The sequence below is a fragment of the Montipora capricornis genome, chromosome 10, assembly GCF_036669925.1.
Source record: "Montipora capricornis isolate CH-2021 chromosome 10, ASM3666992v2, whole genome shotgun sequence".
Taxonomy (NCBI): Eukaryota; Metazoa; Cnidaria; class Anthozoa; order Scleractinia; family Acroporidae; genus Montipora; species Montipora capricornis.
Genome location: NC_090892.1, coordinates 33,939,139 through 33,959,138, shown reverse-complemented (window position 1 = coordinate 33,959,138; position 20,000 = coordinate 33,939,139). Strand labels below are relative to the sequence as shown.

The window sequence follows — 20,000 nt, the reverse complement described above, 5'->3', positions numbered from 1 at the left end:
ATTTGTGGATTACATCATTTCATCAGGGATCCCCCTGTTTTATCCTTTATACATGTAGTTTTGCCAAAAAGGGCAAAGCATGATTAAAGTAAAAACTTTTCTTCCCAGTACCTCTGATTAAAGTAAATCCTCTGAACATTTACACTGTGTGAACCTGAGAGGTGAACAACAAAATCACACCATGGAAGCCCAGTGATAGCTAGCTGCCCTTGTACCTGGTCGTAGTAACCACTTTTATCATTTTCTTTCAGTTTTGGCTTTCCATCAACCATATGAAGGAAAAAGTTTGAATCTGCACATGCTTCCTCCATTGTGTAGTTTCTCCATGTATAAGGATTTTTTATTTCCATTAAACCAAATGGATCCTTTTCAGTGGGGTCATAAACTTTCCCATCAGGAGAGGCCCCAAGGTAGGGAAAAGAGGGGTTTATCACCAGGCCAGCATCATACACAATGAACGACTTGCACTTCTTTTGCATTTTTCTGCTGTAAAGAGACCTGGTAGTAAGTTCCTGTTGCCTTCCATGACGAATAGATGACACATTGGATAAATCCTTTGGTATAAATATGTTCCTCAGAAAAGCCTCAGTGGGAGGTCTTTTTCTCTTTGTTACTTTTCCAAAATTAGATGCTGTTAATCTCATGCTTCGTTGAACCATCCACTCTGGCTCCAATGATTGCCGCACAGTTTTCTTTTCGATTTCATGAGATTTTGCCAAGTCAGTGGTTACATTTTTAAGGATATCAATCTGAGGCTGATCAAGAATAGGCGGGGTAAAGGTGTCATTTGAATTGGGGAATGGTAGGTCAGGAAAAGGCTGAATTCTTGAATCCGTGTTTACAACCATTGTTCCCACTGGTCTGTCTACATTAAATATAGTTTGTGATTTTTTATTGTCAAAAAGTTGATACCCAAGATAAGATCCAAGTGGTACATTTCCCACTACAGTATTGATGATTGAGGATGCCTCTTGGTCACTCAATAAGTATGAGAAAGGAGGTGGTTTCTCAGTGTTGGAAAGTCTACTGCATAGATTTAACACTGTTTCTGGTTTCCAACCCATCTTTTTTATCTTTCTGGACCTTGCATCATACAATTTGCAACTTATTGGAGGTCGTTTCCTTTTGCCAACTTGGTCGGTGCTAGCTTGTGCAAAGTTGCATTTCATTACAGGTTCAGACTCTATTCTATCCCCTCGTGGGACACTCCAAACTTGAGGTAAGCTAGTGCATGTCTTATCTGCAGGAATTTCCCTCAGATCAAGAAGACTCCAATGACTTAACAGGAACAATAGGCCAAACATGTGATGACAATGCCCACCAGCTCTACCAGAAATAAAATAAAAACTTGATGGTACCACAACAGAACAGGCTCATTTTGACATGACTCTTTTATTGAGCTAACATCAACTATTCGAGACTAAGAAATATTATATTAAACTTTACAAATTATGCACTGCAAGAAAGGCCACGCAGCAAGCTTGCTCTGCCAAAATTTTCAATACTTTCTGCTTTTGCGATCACCAAGGTATCCAGGCTTTAACATATTTTATTTTATTCTTACCCGGCTTTACAGGAACAAGAAGTTTGCACTAATTTTGCGGACCCGTCGGCAGCACATTCACATTTGAGAAACAACTTGTGGGGTTCCTCGCTCTTACGTTGACTTTCCTTTTACAGATGCCTTATCAGCTCGTTGATCGTACGCAATATAAACGTCGTGAATATAACTCTCGGTGAAAAATTTGTAACCTTTAGAACCAATATCCTTTTTACCGCAACGTTCTAAGTGCTTTTGAATTTGTTCAGTGGTGAACTTTGGCAGAAGACGAAGATTTTTTTGTCCAAACTAAATCGTTTTCACCACGAGCGCCACTTTGAGACGCCATTCTTGTTGAGATTGTTTACCCAATACAGACCACGTGACCTCTGCGCGAATTAGGTCTATTAAGGTCAACTGGATCATGAAGGTTGGAGGAAAAAACTAACGAGGTGTATTCTAAATCAACTGTTGTTGTAATTGACGACGAGGTTTGGACATCATGCTGTGACGTCATGACCGGGATCGGGACTGGCCGTTAAAAACTTTCGGGATTTCGGGATACAGGGAAAATTATGGTCGGGATGGCGGGATTGAAGAACCCTATTGTGGATCCTCTTACACAGGAATAAAGGAATACCTCAAATACCTTGTGCAAGAGATGTACACAGCTTGTGTTTCTTTCAGACTAATTAACTGAGATAGAGATGTTAAACCTTCCTCAAACAAAAAACCGGATATGCAATGCACCCTTTAATCATGGTTTAAATGCTTTAAACCTGGTTAAATTCAATATGTAAAATTCGTACCATTTGAAGATTTATTTGCATCTGTCCATCCACTACCCATTGGATGTGACTGTACTTCAAAGTCAGCGTCTAGAATGGTAAACACAGGTCACAGTATCAGTGAAAACTTAAAATTAAGGTGAATTTTGAGTAATGATTGGGTTGAAAAACAAAGCTGGCTATACCTGTACTAGGCCCTGGATTGGGGTGAACATCACCTGCCAACAAAATCCCACTGACTACCACTATAAAAATATACGACAGCCTATGACAAATTTATGGAAGAGAAAGCCAGTGTATGAGATTATACTAACAAACAAAGACAAAAATACCGGGGCAAATTCACCTACATGCAAGGAGAAATTCCTCTTCCAACATTCGGTAGGTCCTTCGTTTGCGTTCGTCTCCTGCATAATTTGCGTCGAATAATGGTCGAATATTTTAACTATGAACTGACTCAGACCGACCCTCATTTCTTTCTTTCTTTCTTTTAAGTGAAGCTATGATTCTTGCAGTTATGAACGCAATTTTTGAAGTTGCGTAAAGAAGCCTGAAAAATTTAAGACTTCAACGGGGTTTGAACTCGTGACCGCGCGATACCGGTGCGACGCTCTAACCAACTGACGTTGACGTTGGCAGCTGGTCATTTGTGGGTTCCAATGTTCCCGTGAGGAATGAATCAACGATGAAATGATATACGAAATGGATCATATATGATCCATTTCATATATCATTTCATCGTTGTTTCTTTCTTTTATTTCAAAATCATGCAACTGCTGTGGCGCTGACAAAAAAAAAAAAAAAAAAACGTGGAGCGAACTGGGACTCATTTCCAGATTTCACATGTTCGTACAATTATTAAAAAGACCTACCGAACATTGAGACTTTTTTGCTAAAAACTTTAATAACGGAACATGAAGTGAGTTGAAATGATAATTTTGTACATGCACGCTCCTATAAATTAGAATCACTCGTTGAGGCTGAGAAGATAAGCACATCACGGTTGTAAAGCGATCAAGTGAAGATTGAAAGTTAGGAACACTGTGCACTCTTCGTGCGCCAAAGTACAAGGCAAAAGGGTGATTGAGCCAATCCATGGCTTTGCCAATGAGTTCCCTTTATAAACTTTATGTTTCGTAATCTAATCTGACTAAAGACACGGGCACGCACCCCATCAACCTCGCATATGGTTCTGATTTATCAATGACATTTTCATGATTCCCAAGAGAAACCCCAGAGAAACTAAAACTGTTTGTGCGTTACCTTAACAACCTGCATTCTACCATCAAATTCACATGTTCACACTCTTTCACTAACATATACCATTCCTTGATGGAATGGTTTCAGTCAAGGATGGCTCCATAGAAACAGATCTTGGCACCAAACCCACCGACAAACATCGATATCTTCTCATTTCACCTTGTCACCACCATCATACCAAACGGTCCATCCCTTACAGTTTGGCCCTCCGACTACGCCGCATTTGTTCCAGCCATGACGCATACTAAAAACACACTCTACAAGCTAAAAGACTACCTAGCTAATCGCGGTTACGACCGAAACGTCCTCGTCAAAACCCAAATACGGCGGGTCTCTGATATTCCCCAGACTGACGGGCTTAAGAATACAATGACAAGACGAATGGAAACCATTTCTTTTGTTATCACATACAACCAACACTACCCAACCTCACTAGCATCATTCATAAACACTCCAACATAGTTTACTCATCAGACCGTGGCAAAAACATTTTCAAACCACTTCCTTTGGTGGTTTACCGCCCTTGTGAAAATATTAGCGACATTCTTATTAGGGCCCAATTAACTAAAAGTAACACCTTGCAATAATAATTATCCCGGTTCTTTTCGGTGCAGAAGTAAAAACTGCACCACCTTCCCCTATATAGCACAGGGCCGTAATGAATGCACTTTTCATTCTACGGGTAAAAGCCATATAATTAAATTTCACATCACTTTCAACACTTTCAATGTTATTTACATGATTCAGTGTAAATTATGCAATCATCAGAATATCGGAAAAATCAAACGTCGCCTTAAAGATCGTTTTAATGAACACAGACACCCTACACTCAGTCCCACTAGTAGTTATATCCAGACCGCAGTCTCATTCCCATTGAAAAACTCATCAATCAACTTGACTCTTTCTGGAAAGCTCCAAAAGCCAATCACATTGCAGAGGTCTCAGTGTATTGCTTTTGCATTATTATCATGTCGTCGCTTGTATTCGCTCAGAAAAAGACTGACAGTTTTATCACTCTTTTTGCTCAATCTGCGAAGTGAATCCTCCTGTGTCTTGTCAATTTTGGCCTTGATCACCTTTGTTCTCAGAGACTGACTTCGTGCTGCTATTAGAAGACCTTCGGTCTGCTTCTTTAGATGGCACTTTCTTTCATCCCTCTCAAAAGCTGTGCATGGAATTTCTTCTCTGTCCCCTCCTTGATTGGTTCCTCTGTCCGTCGCTTCTTAAACTCGTCACAACTCTCCTTCGGAGTATTCATTCCTTTCCGTGCTGCGGACAGCAGCCTCTTTCCACTCTCAGCTACATAGCTAGTGAGCCCTATTGTTGCTTGATCCACACAATCTGCTATTGACACAAGTCGTGTGCTACCTCTGTTTTTCATAATAGTAATAATAATAATAATAATAATAATAATAATAATAATAATAATAGAAATCTTTATTGAAATATGCTCTCAGGCAAACGTTTGAAGTGTACAATTCAATACTAATGAGAATAAATTAATACTATTAAGACCAAACTATGCTATGCTATACTATATTACATTTAAAGCACTCAATACTAGAAAAATCAATAGCTACACAAAAAGGCACCTATTTATGAAACAGCGCTTAAAGCGTTCAGATCTGACTTGTGGTAAAATATAGTTGTGACCTCTCTCCGAAGTGCACGTGTTTCTGTGGGGGAAGTAGATCGTTCAGCCAATACCTTGCTCCATAATTTGCTATTCTTAGTTCGTACTAGTTCCGCAATAGATGTTCGCTTATTTGTATAACCGTATTTGACTGCAAGCTTAATGAACTTATCTATCTGGGAAAGGTATTTCCCGTCAGAGACACAGGCCCAGATCTCAGTGGCATACATAAACAGAGACATTATAAGGGTAGCAAATAGTAAAGTTAACTCTTGTTATGAATATCCGTAAATTTTTTAAACTCTCAGAATATATAATCTGGAGCTAGCCTTAGTTATCATTTGATCAAAATGGGTATCCCAGTTTGGAGTTACATGGATGCTCGTAAATGTCACCCCTAATAGTTTAAGTTCGTTCTTTCTTTTAATATCCGGTAAAGGTTCTGGGAGGGGCTTTTTGGTCTTCCCTCTAAGAATCACCTCCCAGGTCTTCTTAAGATTAAGCGTCATTCGATTCTCTGTAGCCAAGCGTTGGATGTTATTAACCTCTGCTTGCGATTGATCAACTGCGCCAGACCTGACAGTGACACTAAAGGGTAATATTGTCAGCGCACTTCACAAGAAGATTTCTGCTTAGATTTGCAGCCGTGACATCGTTCACCATTATAGAGAATAGAACAGGACCTAAGACAGTTCCTTGTGGTACCCCTCTGTCTATAGCAATATACTTTGTGGTTACTCAGTCAACGACTACCCTTTTCTTTCGGTCACTAAGGAAGCTTATTATCCAGTTGGTGATGTAAGGAGTAAGGTCATAAAACACAAGCTCATCACACACTATTTTATGTGAGACCGAGTGAAACGCTTTACTGAAGTCAAAAGAAAGAACCTTGACAAAGTCGGTGCCTTTGTCAAGCCAGTTTAGACAGGGCTTTTGACATTTAATAAGGGCCATGGTGGTATTTTGTCCTTCTTTGTAAGCAAACTGGTCAGATTTCATTTTTGACTTCAGTGCACAGAGAGAACAACTCTTGCTTGCAGACAATCCGTTCAAATATCCTCATAATGATGTTAGTAAGTAATATGGGCCTTAACTGGTTACAGTCATTTAGAGGAGACTCTTTAGGAATAGGTAATACATTTTTGCCCATTTCCACATTGAAGGGACTGTATGATGTTTAAGGGAAGTCTAAAGATCTCAGTAATAATTGGAGCGAGTTGAGAAGCATAGTCCCGCCAAAATCAATATGGGAGTTCATCGGGTCCAGATGTAGTTCTCTTTTGATGTACAAGCAGATTTTTGACTTACGTTCTAATTCGCAGTTCGCTCAAACGAACGTAAATTATTTACCGCTTAAATAACCGCAAAAAAACAGGCGAAATGAGATATGGGTGGATCGCTTGCGAACCCTAACAAGCAAAGAGAACATAAGGTACATAAAGTACTCCAAAAGTGATCAGCCAAAAACTGTGAGAGCGCAAAAAGAAAATCTAAAACTACCGCCAAAAAGCTGCTGATCCGTCAAAGTCGAAGTTCCTTTGAACTTTTTGTCTGGTCCACGGCGACCTTGAGCAGGCTGCTTGCTGCCTCCTCCGAGCCAGACGCTAACTCATCCGAAACATCTTCGTCGACCACTTTCCAACCATCAGCGCTCTTGTTAGCAATTCTGATTGGCTTCTCCCGCTTACGAGTGAGCTCTTTTCCATCATCTACCAAATCATCCACTTGCATATGTTTGGAATCGGAAGCCGAACGAATTCTCTCAAAAACGCTGTCGATCTGATCATTAAGCTCAACTGCGTTTGGTTGCCATTAGACTTCATTTGAGTCACTTGATTATCCAGCTTAGATTTCGACTCGAACTGCTTAGTCCTCTCGTCTAGCTTAGACTCTAAGTATGATTTGAACAGGAGGCAGTGTGGCCCAGTGGTTAGAGTGCTTGCCTTGAGATCCGGAGATCCCTAGTTCAAGACCCGCTCTGACCACTCGTTGAATTTGATCCTGGCAGTCCCTGGTTCAACTTCCCAGCTGCACGTGTAAATAGCCAACTGGTTTGCCTCCAGCCAGTTGGGATTCTTAACAGTTGTTGTTGCTCTGTTCTGTCGTTTCGTTGTTTTTCATTGGCCCTGAAAAGCCCCTATGGGGAGCGGTGAATTAAGTATGTATTGTATTGTAACATTGAAAAAACCTCGTTGACCACCGGCGATTCAACTCGCTTCATCGGCCGCGTCTACGGGAGTAGGCATACTCGACGAGATCTTAAAACATCCGAAGGAGAAACAGTGCTAAGGTCGCAAGCAAGAGAGAAAGAAGAAACTGAAAACAGCATCTTAAATAGGTAAAACGAAGCAACGGGAGCTACGATAAGCGCACTGCGACACCTAAAGGGGATAAACTGTAAAAAGAAAGCGAAGCTAAAATAACGGTGGAAAATGTATTGAGTGTTCATCTACTGTGGGAACCCGTCACCACCCCTCGGGTATCTGTATTGGCTCTGGAGTTACATACCTCTGGTCAGAAATAATTATAATAGATTGGAAATATACATTTATATCCTCAGGATATAACACTGAACTAATAGGAATACCTTGCGTTTTCCTTCCCGTGATCCTATTGGCGGTGTCCCACCACCCCTTGGAGCCCTTGGGGTGTTTCATATTTTCGCTGTTCACGGCCATCACTTGATTCATGCGGATGAGAGAATTACTTTTCTCCAGCCGCATTTGATTCTCAACCGCACCACAGTAACGCGACTACGCGAGATCTTGTTCCTGAGATTACAAAGTGCTTGACTAGTGGGGACTTATAGGGTGGGTCTCTTGATGACATCTTAACTTTGATGAGAGGAAACCTTTCATCAAAGATTGCCCATAACTTGTCATTAAAAATTCTAACACATTTCTCAGAGTCATCTAATGTATCTGCAAAGTTCAAGTCACATTCCTTTAATTTCCTGTCCATAGCCATTTTACGATGGTTGCGAGGATCTCTAAAAAAGAAGTATTTCCTATTCGGTTTACCAGGAACCAAGAGCGATACAGTAACAGCAAGATGGTCAGATCTAACAAGTCCTGTGTGTGCTGTTCCTTGTTTCCATAGTACCGGAGAGTTAGTAAGAAAAACATCCAAGATACAACTCCCTCTTGTGGGGACTTTGACCATTTTCTCAAGCCCATGTTGACGCATAAATCCCCCGATGTTTAAATGATTGATAGTTAGTGTTTTCCCAGTTCTTCTCACCAATGATCTCAGCTCGTCTCGGGTCCATTCGATAAAACTCGCTGAGTACCTTAGGAGAGAGACAGCCCATGTGTTAATGCCACCTATTATGACTAGCTCCGTGAGAGGGAAAGATGAACCAAATCCCGCGCTGTGATTGGCTACCCGAGCGGGAAATTGAGCTGCACTGTCCGCTCGGGATTTCTCGCTTTGTCCCCCAAGATCAAAAATCATTTTTTTGGTGTTTTATCTCACATAATAAATCCTTTATTGACCAAGCTTGTTCGGTCAAGATGGGTGGATATTAGCGTCGTTCTTTTTTTGCATGTTTATGGACTTCGACTTTGTTTCAGTCCATAAACAGGCAAAGAAGAACTTGGCTAATTTTCAGCCATCGTGACCTCACGCTTGGCCAATAACCCATATATATATGACATTGATGCCGCTCGCGTCCCGTCTATAAATGCAATCCCGAATCCCCTTCTCATATTTCTTTTGAATCTCGAATCCCAGGCTCAAAAAAGGCCAAATCCCGGATCCCGAAAATTCTATTGGGCACCCTCAATAAGCAAGGACTACAAGCGCCCAATATCTTTCCTGATCCCATCTGATGAGTTTGCGAACAGAAACGATGACAGTGATGACAGTTCTTTTAGATAATTTTCGGAGAAATCGATAGCAAATCGATATGTTATTACAAAAATCGATCAAAATTGATAATCACAAAGATATAGGCATTCGATTTCTATCGATTTCCGATATTAGTCGATTAATTAATATCGATTACGATCGATTATGTTCGATCTCTATCGAGTATCGAAACTATCGATTAGTTACGTCCTGCTTGACGCTGTGGCAAATCCCGAAGGTGGGTGTTATGATCAGTGTAAGAGAGGCTTTTTTGTTGGCCCAAAATTGAATCGAGGTATTTCTAAATATGTTTTCTATTCATTGTTAATTCACGAGGGTGTTTAATAAGCAACACAAATGCAGCATTCAAGTCTCAAGTACATCTCTGTAATTCCTGACGCAGTTCACTGCTACAACCCTACAACCGCTGTGCACGACCCTGTATTCAATATTGAAAGAGGGGAAGATGAGGTAAATGGCACATTTTACACAATAAATCTTTTGCTTACCAAGGTTTTGAATTACGCAGATGCTCTTGTTATCTTTGTAAAATAAATACGTCAATAAAATTAACTTTCTGGGCACATTTCAAATTTTAGCTGATATGTTGGTTTTTAGAATGACCAGAGAAGGACAATTAATTTATTTCAGATACCAACAGTATTGATGACTTCCCTCTAAAATGTGCTGTAGACCAGAGTCTGAGCAGTCCGGCAGCTTGTGGTTGTAACGTAATAGAAGAAACACATGAATTTGTTACTCCACGTCCTTGGAAGAGGCACTGGAACAGAAACTGAATGGTTTTCCAATCGAGCAATTCACTTTCATTGAAATTACTAGAAAAAATATGGTTAAAAGGGCATTTCAATGCTTAGAGCATAAAGATCTAGAACCAAGAGTAACAGTAAAGTTTATAGGGGAGGAAGCAGTTGATTCTGGATGGGTAACAAGGGAGTTCTCTTCTGAACTCTTCCTTGGTTTTAGTGTGTATAATACACTTTCAAGGGGTGCATACCCCAATGTCACTTTTAGATACAACCTAGAGGCATTCTGCAAAGGTTTGTTTGAGCTGTTTGGTAAGCTTGTTTCTATTGCACTGGTAAATCGTTTCACAGGACCCCATTTCCTTACTCCTTATATGGGCTACACAAAGCAACTGTACCCTTTGAAGACATGAATGACCAGTTGAATGCTTGTATCAAACACATATTATTGAGTAGTGTGGCAGAGGAGATTTATAGCTTCAGGAAGAGTGTCGCATCATTTGGCGTTTTAGATTTGTTGCGTAAATTTCCTGATGATGGTTTAAAGAAACTGATGCATGTGGACATTTCTGTTGAGGATGTGAAAAGCTGCTTCGTTTCATGTTTTTCAACTACAAGAACAGAATTTCACGAAAAAAAAAAAACAAGAAATTTGTCTATTAAGCTTGGTTTTCACTGACGACGCAAGCATAAACACAAGAAGCATACGCAAACTCAGTAGCTTGTTGTTCATTAGAGCCTTTTGTTAGAACAATAGACACTAATTAACGACAAGTAAATGCACTTGCGTGTCTTCCTTGTGCTTATGCTTGCGTCGCTAGTGAAAACCAGGCCTAAATGGCACAGCTTCCTACGCAACGTAAAGAAAGGGAAATTGAAATGTTATGTCTAGTCTTTTTCTGAAGCAACCTTGCCTGGTACTTGTGATGCTTAACTCACAGTTCTTGCATTAAGTGATGCGTTGCAGTTTGCAAGTAGGTCTCGTTTCCCAAATTTCTCAGGAAAGTTGAAATTTGATAATGACAATACACTGACTGCAAAAAGGATTTGTGCAACTGATACATGCTCCCTTACTATCACTATTCCAGTGAATAAGAGGTATGCCGGTGGTGGTAATGGTAATGAATTTACCTTTAATTTCACGGAGGGCATTTTTGAGGCTTGTGGGTTTGGGTTACCATGAGCATGACAATGAAAATGTTACAGGATGTAGTTGAACAAGTTACTTTGAATAACAGCACTTTTTAGACTTATGTAAGGTAAACTATTTAAAAATACATAAGCATTGAATTGACAGTGCCATATTGTGTTCAGGGCAGACATCAAGTTCTTTTTGTTCCAACTTTATAAACGTAACCTTTCCTTGTACTTGTACATGTTCATTGCCGTGACTTTAACATCTTCTCTTCCCACGGCCTGCTCCCGTCTGACGTTGTAGCTCATTCTATAGAGAGGCGGAGATCTAACCCGAAGGTCGTGGGTTCAATTCCCACCCTGGTCAGAGTTTTTCTCTGTCCTTGTGTGGGCCCATTTCCATCTGTTGGGCTAACGCTCTCATGGTTCATATGGGACTGAAATCTAGCACTTTACATTACACTCTATTCAGTTAACTCTGTTTAAAATATAAGTGCTGCACGGCCAACGTTTGTATAAACGTAACCTTTCCATTTAATATTCTGTTTATTATATAGATATTGATGCAATGTCCAGATTTAAAACAACTTGTTTTACTCATTTTCGAAATGATGAAAAAGTGGTCACCAACCGCTAAAACACGCATGTCGTGTAACACGAAACAAGATATGAAAGTTATGAAAAACAAATCATGATAACGTAAAATTTTGCAATAAAAATGTTAATGTAGTGGAGAAGAATTATATTAAAGCAAAAAAGGATCGTACAATGAAGAGGAAGCTCGCGTTTTATTAGCTAATCGTGTTCGTTACCATGGGGTGATGCGCATGTCTCCACGAGGTTAAGAGGCGTTATCCGAGCTCCGCTCTCTTCATTCCTATTTTTCCAGTATAATTTGGTACACTTGAAGTTTTGCTAGCAGACAACTCAGTTTTATAAATATTACAACAAGATCGATGTCCAAAAATCAAGAAATGACGGCCAGTTCAGATTCTCAAAAGCTTGACGACCTGTTAACCAAGATGGACGCCCTTCTCGAGGCGAAGAATGACATGCTGACGAAGCTGAATAAGCTGGAAGAAATTCAACATGGAATTGTGTCAAAGATGTCGACAAGCTGAAACAAAGTCTGTGAGATTCGTAACAGAAAATTGAAGAGAAAGCAGACCGTATCGAGACTGCTGTTTTAACGAGAAGGATTGAAGACTTAGATTGAAGACTTAGAAAATCGGTCCAAACGCAACAACATTGTTATTTGGGGCGTGGAAGAAGGCAGCGAGGGAGCTTACACCTCAATGGAAGAATTTGTTAGCGTCGCTATATTCCAAGGTCTGATGAATTTGGAGAGAGAAGTCGAAGTTATGCAAGCACATAGAACAAATATAAAACAGGACGTTAACAATCCTCCTAGTTTTCATTTTCAAGTCTGTCGCAAGCAAGCTTAAAGATAATAAATACAAGAACACGCAGTTGTTCATTTCAGATGATGTGTCGAGGGCCGTACGCAAGGAGCGAGCAAAGTTGAGGAAAGACTACCTTCCTACAGTTAAAGCCAAAGCAAATGTCCAGTTTGCCTTTACTCCATGAAGTGTCCCAGCGCAGGTTTTGTATAAAGACGACGGTACAGAGAAGTTAAAGTCTTTTGTTTTACCAAAAGAATAATTCCTGACATTGATTTTTGCATGGACTTTTGAATAAGTGTTATTCTTTCTAAAGCTAGCTAGCTTGTGCTTTATTTAATATTCTAAAGGGAATGGGGAGGGTGATCTCGGCGAAGGTGTACAGGCAACCTGGCTGCAGAAGTTGGGGTACGTACGCTTTCGTGTGTGTATGTGTTTGTCCTGTATTTGTTTTCTGGTTACAAATTTTCACTTTTCCTGTAGTTTTCACACCTTGTTCAAGAAGTGCAAATATGTAAATTTTGCTTTTGAACTTTTAATAACACCGAATCTCTTGGGAAATGTGTCCGAAGGATGACAAATCTTAACTCTGAGCCGTGCAGTCTGAAATTGCTCTCACTCAATGTGAGAGGCCTTGGCAACTTTCGGAAACGCAGAGCAATTTACACCTGGTGTCGCAAGCAAAAAGCCTCTTTCCAGGTTTTTAGAAGCTAAATACTTCTTTATTAGCCAATCCAGAATATGTGAAGACGATCACTAATGAGTTGCCTACTTGGGTAGAAGAAGCAAATGATTTGTCAAATGATAGAATAAAATGGGACTGGTTAAAATTTAAAATTAAGATAAGTTCAATCGCTTTTTCAAAGATTATGTCCCGAGAGCGTCGGAAGTTGGAGGAGGAACTCAATTCTAAATACCAAGATGCACTAAATAGATTTCAGCAAAACCCTTCGAATGTTACAAAACAGGAAGCTGAAAAACTTAAAAGTGAACTTAAAGCATTGTATGATCAAAAAGTTGAGGGGATAATTGTTCGCTCCAGAGCACTCTGGCATGAGCATAGCGAGAAGAATAGCAAGTATTTTCTTAATTTAGAAAAAGTTAATCATATTAAAAAGCATATAAGAAAGTTGTACATCAGTGGTACAATTTCAACGGACCCTTTTCAAATAATGGACGCTCAAAAGCCGTTTTACAGTAAACTATATCAAAGACAACAAATCAGAACAGTGCTGAAGCGTTTCTTGGATAATCCTAGTATCGCAAAACTTTCTGAAGAACAGAGAACAAGCTGTGAAGGCAAAATTACTATCGAAGAATGTGAGAAAATTTTGGGCTCTTTCCAAACGGGTAAAACTCCTGGTAATGATGGAATTCCAATAGAATTTTACAAAACGTTTTGGCCACTCATTGGGGACTTTATGGTTAATTCGTTCAATGAGGCCTATGATAATAAAGAGATGTCTTCATCACAAAGGCAAGCTATTATTACTCTTATCGAGAAGAAGGGAAAAGACAGAAATTACTTAGAGAATTGGAGACCGATATCCTTGACAAATGTAGACGCAAAGATTGCATCGAAAGTAATTGCAGCTAGAATCATCCCGGCGTTACCTGAAAAATTACCTCCACTCAAGCAGGGTATGTCAAAGGCAGATTTATAGGGGAAGCAGTAAGATCGATCATCGATGTAATGGACTATACAAAAGAGCAAAATATACCCGGTATATTACTTTTTATTTATTTTGAGAAGGCTTTTGATAGTCTTGATTGGAACTTTATACTAAAATGCCTGAATGTATTTGGTTTTGGCCCCAGTCTTATTAGATGGATTGAAATATTTTATACAAATATATCTAGCTGTGTCTTGAATAATGGTCTGTGTTCCCAGTATTTTGAAGTACAAAGAGGAGTGAGACAGGGCGATCCATTGTCCCCTTATTTATTCATTATTGCTGCTGAAATTCTAGCAATCGCGATCCAAACCAATACGGATATTCAGGGCCTTAAAATCTGAAAGGAAGAGTTTAAGTTAGTTCAATATGCTGATGATCTTACTGTTTTTGTGCCCAATGTTGCGTGTGCACAACTTGTTTTTCATTTGCTCGATCAATTTCGATTCTGTTCTGGTTTAAAAGTAAACTACTCTAAAACTGAAGCCATGTGGATTGGCTCTTCAAGAGATAGCACAGCGACGCCCTTGGGGTTGACACGGCGTGGATTGGCTCTTCAAGAGAAAGCACAGCGACGCCCTTGGGGTTGGCATGGCGTGGGAGTGTTAAAGCCCTTGGGATTGTTTTCCCTTATAATACAACTGTTCAATTACAAACAAACTTCTATGACAAATTGAAAGATATCCGAACGCAGACGCGATTATGGAGTTGCCGTGGCCTGTCACTTTTTGGTAAAATTACTATTATTAAAGCTTTTTTACTTCCAAAAATGTTATATATTTTTTCAGTTCTGCCTACTCCAGAGGCGTTTATGAAACAACTTAACACTATCATTGATACGTTTTTGTGGAAGTGACCCGATAAAGTTGCTCGACCAGCAGTAATTAATTATTTACAGTACGGAGATCTGAACTTAATGGACTTGGAAACCGCAATTAAATCATTGAGATTAGCTTGGCTCGGCAGGCTTCTGGTCGAACGTTCATCTCCGGGGCAGGCTTTTGTTAATCACCTTCTCAAAGACCGTGGTGGAATTTTCTTATTCAGGTGCAATTACGACCTTAATGAATTTAATATTAATTCAATATTTTACAAATTTTCCACAAAGCCTTCAATCTCTGAATGTATTATATGGAATAATAAGAACATTAAGGTAGATTGCAAAACCATCTACTATCCACTTTATGTAGAAGCTGGGTTTTTAATATGCAACTTAGAATCTTACAATAGGTCATTTTACAGTTGTTTGCTCTGCGACCTAGCCTATGAATGGCTGCGAGGCTGCCGGTGACCTTGCATTGATACAGCCCCGACTGCTTTTATCATGCAAATTGTGTTGTTGTAATTCTAATTAGTCCGTATTAACATTACAAAAGCACGGAGGTTTGTATCAAAACAGGGTCACCGGCAACTTCGCTTCCGTTCGTAGGCCAGGTAACTTAGCTACAACTGTAAAATGGTCTATTGTGCTAAAAGAAAAGGCTTGAAACACACTTTTTAGTTTGGACTGGAATTCGCCAGGCTACTCCACCAAAACTAAAACGCTTAGAGGTAAATGAGAACGAACTGTGGTCATTAGAATTTCAGTGTGGAGAAAAAGTATTTAATCCTTTAACAAGTAAGAGCAAACATTTTTATGAATTGCTTATTTCAAAAAAAGTTAGAGTTTCAAGAGGTTTTACTAAGTGGAAAGAAAATTTTTGTCTGGACGACACAGCTGTTTCCAATGCCTTTCTTATGGTGAGACCTTCGTAAGGAGCTTCCAGTTTAAGATTTTGAATGATATCACTTTTACCAACCATCGCCTAGCTAAGATAGGTTATGCCCAAAACCTTTGTACTTTTTGCGGAGTTGAATCAGAAACTTTGTATCACTTATTCTATGAGTGTACTTTCACAAGCCAAATCTGGAACGATTTCGCATCCTTTTGGTTTCTGGTTTCTGGCAAACGAGTGGATCTCACTTTACAAGATGTGTTATTAGGTAAATTAGATGCAGAAGTAAATTTGCTGAATTTCTTCATTACACTTGTTAAACTACAGATTTGGATAAGCAGGAATCATGGTGTAACTCCTAATCTAAGTGCTTTTAAGGATATAGTTAAGGCTAAATTTAGAACGGAGAAATATATAGCTACGAAAAATAATACAGAACGTAACTTTCAGGCTAGATGGCAACTTTACATAAATAGTTTATTAGATACTTAATTAAAACATTTAATTGCTTTTATAATATTTTAATACATTTGCAACGATTGATATGTAGGTGTATAAACAATGGAATGAATGTACGGAATGTACTAAGTGTCGTGGCATGAAACTCCGTAAAACCAATGCATTCAGTTTATAAAAATCTGGTAATTTTCCCGGGAGTGGGGGCATTTGATCACCTGAAATGGACCTTTGATGAGGCATTTGAACAGCTTTTTGGCCCAGGGAGGGGAGCATTTGAACAAAAAAATTCCAAAAATTCAAATGCCCCGGGGGTTGCCGGGGGGGGGGGGGGGGGGAATGTTGAAGCTTCACTTTGACTGGTACATAACCGTGAATTCTTCTTTGAACGTTGAACTTCTAAGCATATAATTCTCCGACTAAAGCCATCGACACACGCCAAACGGCTTCAGTTTATCGTATTCATCGATGGCCAACAGAAATTAGCTCCAGGTGACACGTACATTCTGCGATGGAGACGCCGACGCTTCCTCTGTTCTACTCCACCGGGATCAACTTCCCTCATAATGCGCCGATCAAAGCGAAAGTTCAACATCCCCCCTCCCCCCCTCCCCCCCCCCTCCAGGCAAACCTCGGGCATTTGAAAATCTTCTGTCCCCGGGGAGTGGGGGAATTCGACCTTTGCCTGCGTGGGGTGGGGAGAATTGAACCTAGAGTGTCAGGTTTCAAATTAATTTTTTTTCGGGCAAAGAAGTTGCTAACATCTATAAAACACGTGCTTGGACGAGATGGAAGAGTTTAAAGGAAGAGATGTAGCATTTGTGAGAGATTGGCTTACAAGAAAGGTCTTCAAAAGGTCTTTATTAAAGACGGCAGGCGACGACGATTGTTCTTTAGTAGTGTAGAAGCCACAAATGTAATAAGTGACCACAAATGTAATAAGCCTTGACCACAAATGTAATAACAGACCACAAATGTAATAACGGTTGACCACAAATGTAATAACGGTTGACCGCAAATGTAATAAGCGTTTGACCAGAAATGCAAACGGCCACAAATGTAACAAGAGTTTGACCACAAATGTACGCAATGAAGCAAGATGTTCATCATCACTTATGACTTCTTAGGTCAGGTGACTTGAAAGAATGTAATCATCATTTACTTTGAACATTGGCAACGAGAACAAGAGAAGGATATTAGGTAAAACGTTGGAGGAAAGGAAACTATTTTTCATTTTTAACTATACGTTTTAACTCTAAACGTTTCTTTGATTAAAAAAAAACTTAGAACACAACGTCAATGTTGTCACTTTCATGTAAACAGCATCTAATCAACGCGAACCAAAACGAGAACTTGAGCTCCTGGTGATATCTCAAAGATCATTTCTTTTTTCAGCTCATTACATTGGCATTATAATTTTTACGAAAACTGGACCGCTATTTGTATGTTTCTGTTGCTGTATGTGTGTTTTTTGCACTCTTATTCCCGTGACAGTGTCCCTTTAAATAACAGGAGTGTCGTAGTCAACTGATTTTCCTCGGAACATCGAAACTCCGGACAAAATAATACTGGAATCTATTCATCTTTATTGGCCACAAACTGTTAATTTTGACTAATTTCAGCCTGCATTTATTTTTATCTTTTCTCCGGGTTTTATTTTACTCTGATCAGGCACCAGATCAGACTCATGTTGTTACCCGTTACCTATTACAGCAAGGAACCCAACAAGTTAAAATTCATACACTAGAAACAGTCAAGCTTCAGTGAAAATGAGACGAAAACCTAGGGGGTGGCACTGCCCAAAATTCTCGATAGGGGTGTGTCGCGAAGGTTCTCGAACCCTAGGGTCTTATCTTTTCTTACTAATCAACGCCAAGGTATCGCTCAGCGATCGTTTTTGATATTTTTCAGTAAACAATCAATCATGCCTATATTTATCATCAAGGAAAGTGCCTCTGAACCTGGAAGTGAATGAACTGGCGATTAAAAAAAAAGAATTTGAGGCGAGTAGTTGCCGGTCTCGGCGAGTCAACCAGCGCTAGCACTGAAACCCAGAGCTACACGGAACCCTACGTGGAAGAACCATTAGCAGACGAGGAATGGCTACAAAATTACAGAAAAGAACAAGAGGATAAGGAAGGTCTCGCGACGGAATTAAAGTCAACGCTTACGTCTGTTCCTGTAAGCGAATCTCATCCGCCTTCTACGATCTTTTCGTTTTGCTGTCCATACAATACTGAAAGTCATACCCTTTGAATTTCATCTAGCACAGTGAAGAAGTTTTACCGGGCTTCTTTTTACCAAGACAAAATCTGCAGCCATTGTTCCTTCTTTTTTGAGGTATTGCGTTTTGTGAGTCGAGTTTTTTTTAGGATCAGCTGTGTTGTTACATCGAGTGGTTACGCATCTTTTAGGCATTTTCAAGGGAATTATTCCTTACTATCCTGTTTATATCGCTATTCCTTTTTTCACTTGAAGTCACGTGTTCCTTAATCTACGTCACAGCAGTATTGTGACCGGGAAGAATCGATAGAAGACTAAGGCGAATGGTGAGCCAAAATGGCGGCAAATTTGAACGTTTTCTAATTTCATTTTCAAATCGCGTTTTGGGAAAATCGCAATTTTTTTTTCGCGAAACGTCTATGAGATATGTGTAGATTCAGATGACTAAGTGAGAAAAATTGGGTTACGGGCACTTTAAGGACCGAACCCGAAAAATGACACTATTCAAGGGACCCAAACAACGGCAAAAATGTGCACGGATAAACACAAATCTCTATAAAAATCGCTTTTCTAATACTTCAGCGCACACTTCAGTTTTAAAAAGCCATTTCTTTTTCGTTAAACGAGGCGCTTAAAAGCTTCAATTTAACTGATACAATTTAGGTACCCTATCTAAGGACTAATCCAGGAACGCGTTGCTAAAATGAGGACAAAATGATACCCGATTTAAGCACTGAGAACCTCAAAAAGCATACCCTATCTCGCGGCACGTACATATGTAGCCCATATGTGGGAGTACCCTCCACGGGGACGAAAACAAAATAACTGGAATAGAAACGCAATTTTCTTTAATAAAAAGCAATGTGTACGATATGCCAAACGTTTCTTTGATTAAAAAAGGTCAGTACACAACTCTTACATTGCATGGCCGAATTTACAGAACACAGCGTCACTGTTGTCACTTTCATGTAAACAGCATCTAATCAACTTAACGGTGTGCCTCCCCGCGGCTAACACAACTGCATGGTATATTAGCTCCTGATAAACTTATTTCTTCCAATGAATATCTGTAATGGCAAACCAACCATATGACTGGGGACGAAGCTTGAACCATGCCACATGCCATTTCGGGGAGTTTATAATTTCCTTCAGGCGAATAACGGCACCGCTGCGTTTGCCTTCCAATTTTATAATGCTGCGCACGCTGATAGTTGTCGGCTCGGCTGGAAGCTCGGGGATGTAGATGATGGGAAACATTTCTCGATCAACTGTAGCTCTAAAGAATCTGTTCACCGCTTTTAAATTGTTCCTCATGAAGGGGAATGAAAATAAAAGCAACTTTATTATAATTTCCAGAACGTCATTGTTTAAAAACTGTTGCGCATTTGTCTCTTGTTCCTGACTGGTGAAATTGTCGTCTTGGTGTTCGTCATCATGATCGAGCGATATGTGATCTTCAATGACATCATTTACAACTTCGCGGTCAGTTACGTTGTCATCAAGCGATACTTCATCTTCAATAACATCATTTACAACTTCGCGGTCAGTTACGTTTTCATTTATGT

At 39.7% G+C, this 20,000-nt stretch overlaps 1 pseudogene; it reads right to left on the bottom strand.

The window, feature by feature from the left end:
• Nucleotides 1-137: 137 nt before the first annotated feature.
• Nucleotides 138-1,169, bottom strand: LOC138021945 (uncharacterized; annotated as a pseudogene).
• Nucleotides 1,170-20,000: the final 18,831 nt, after the last annotated feature.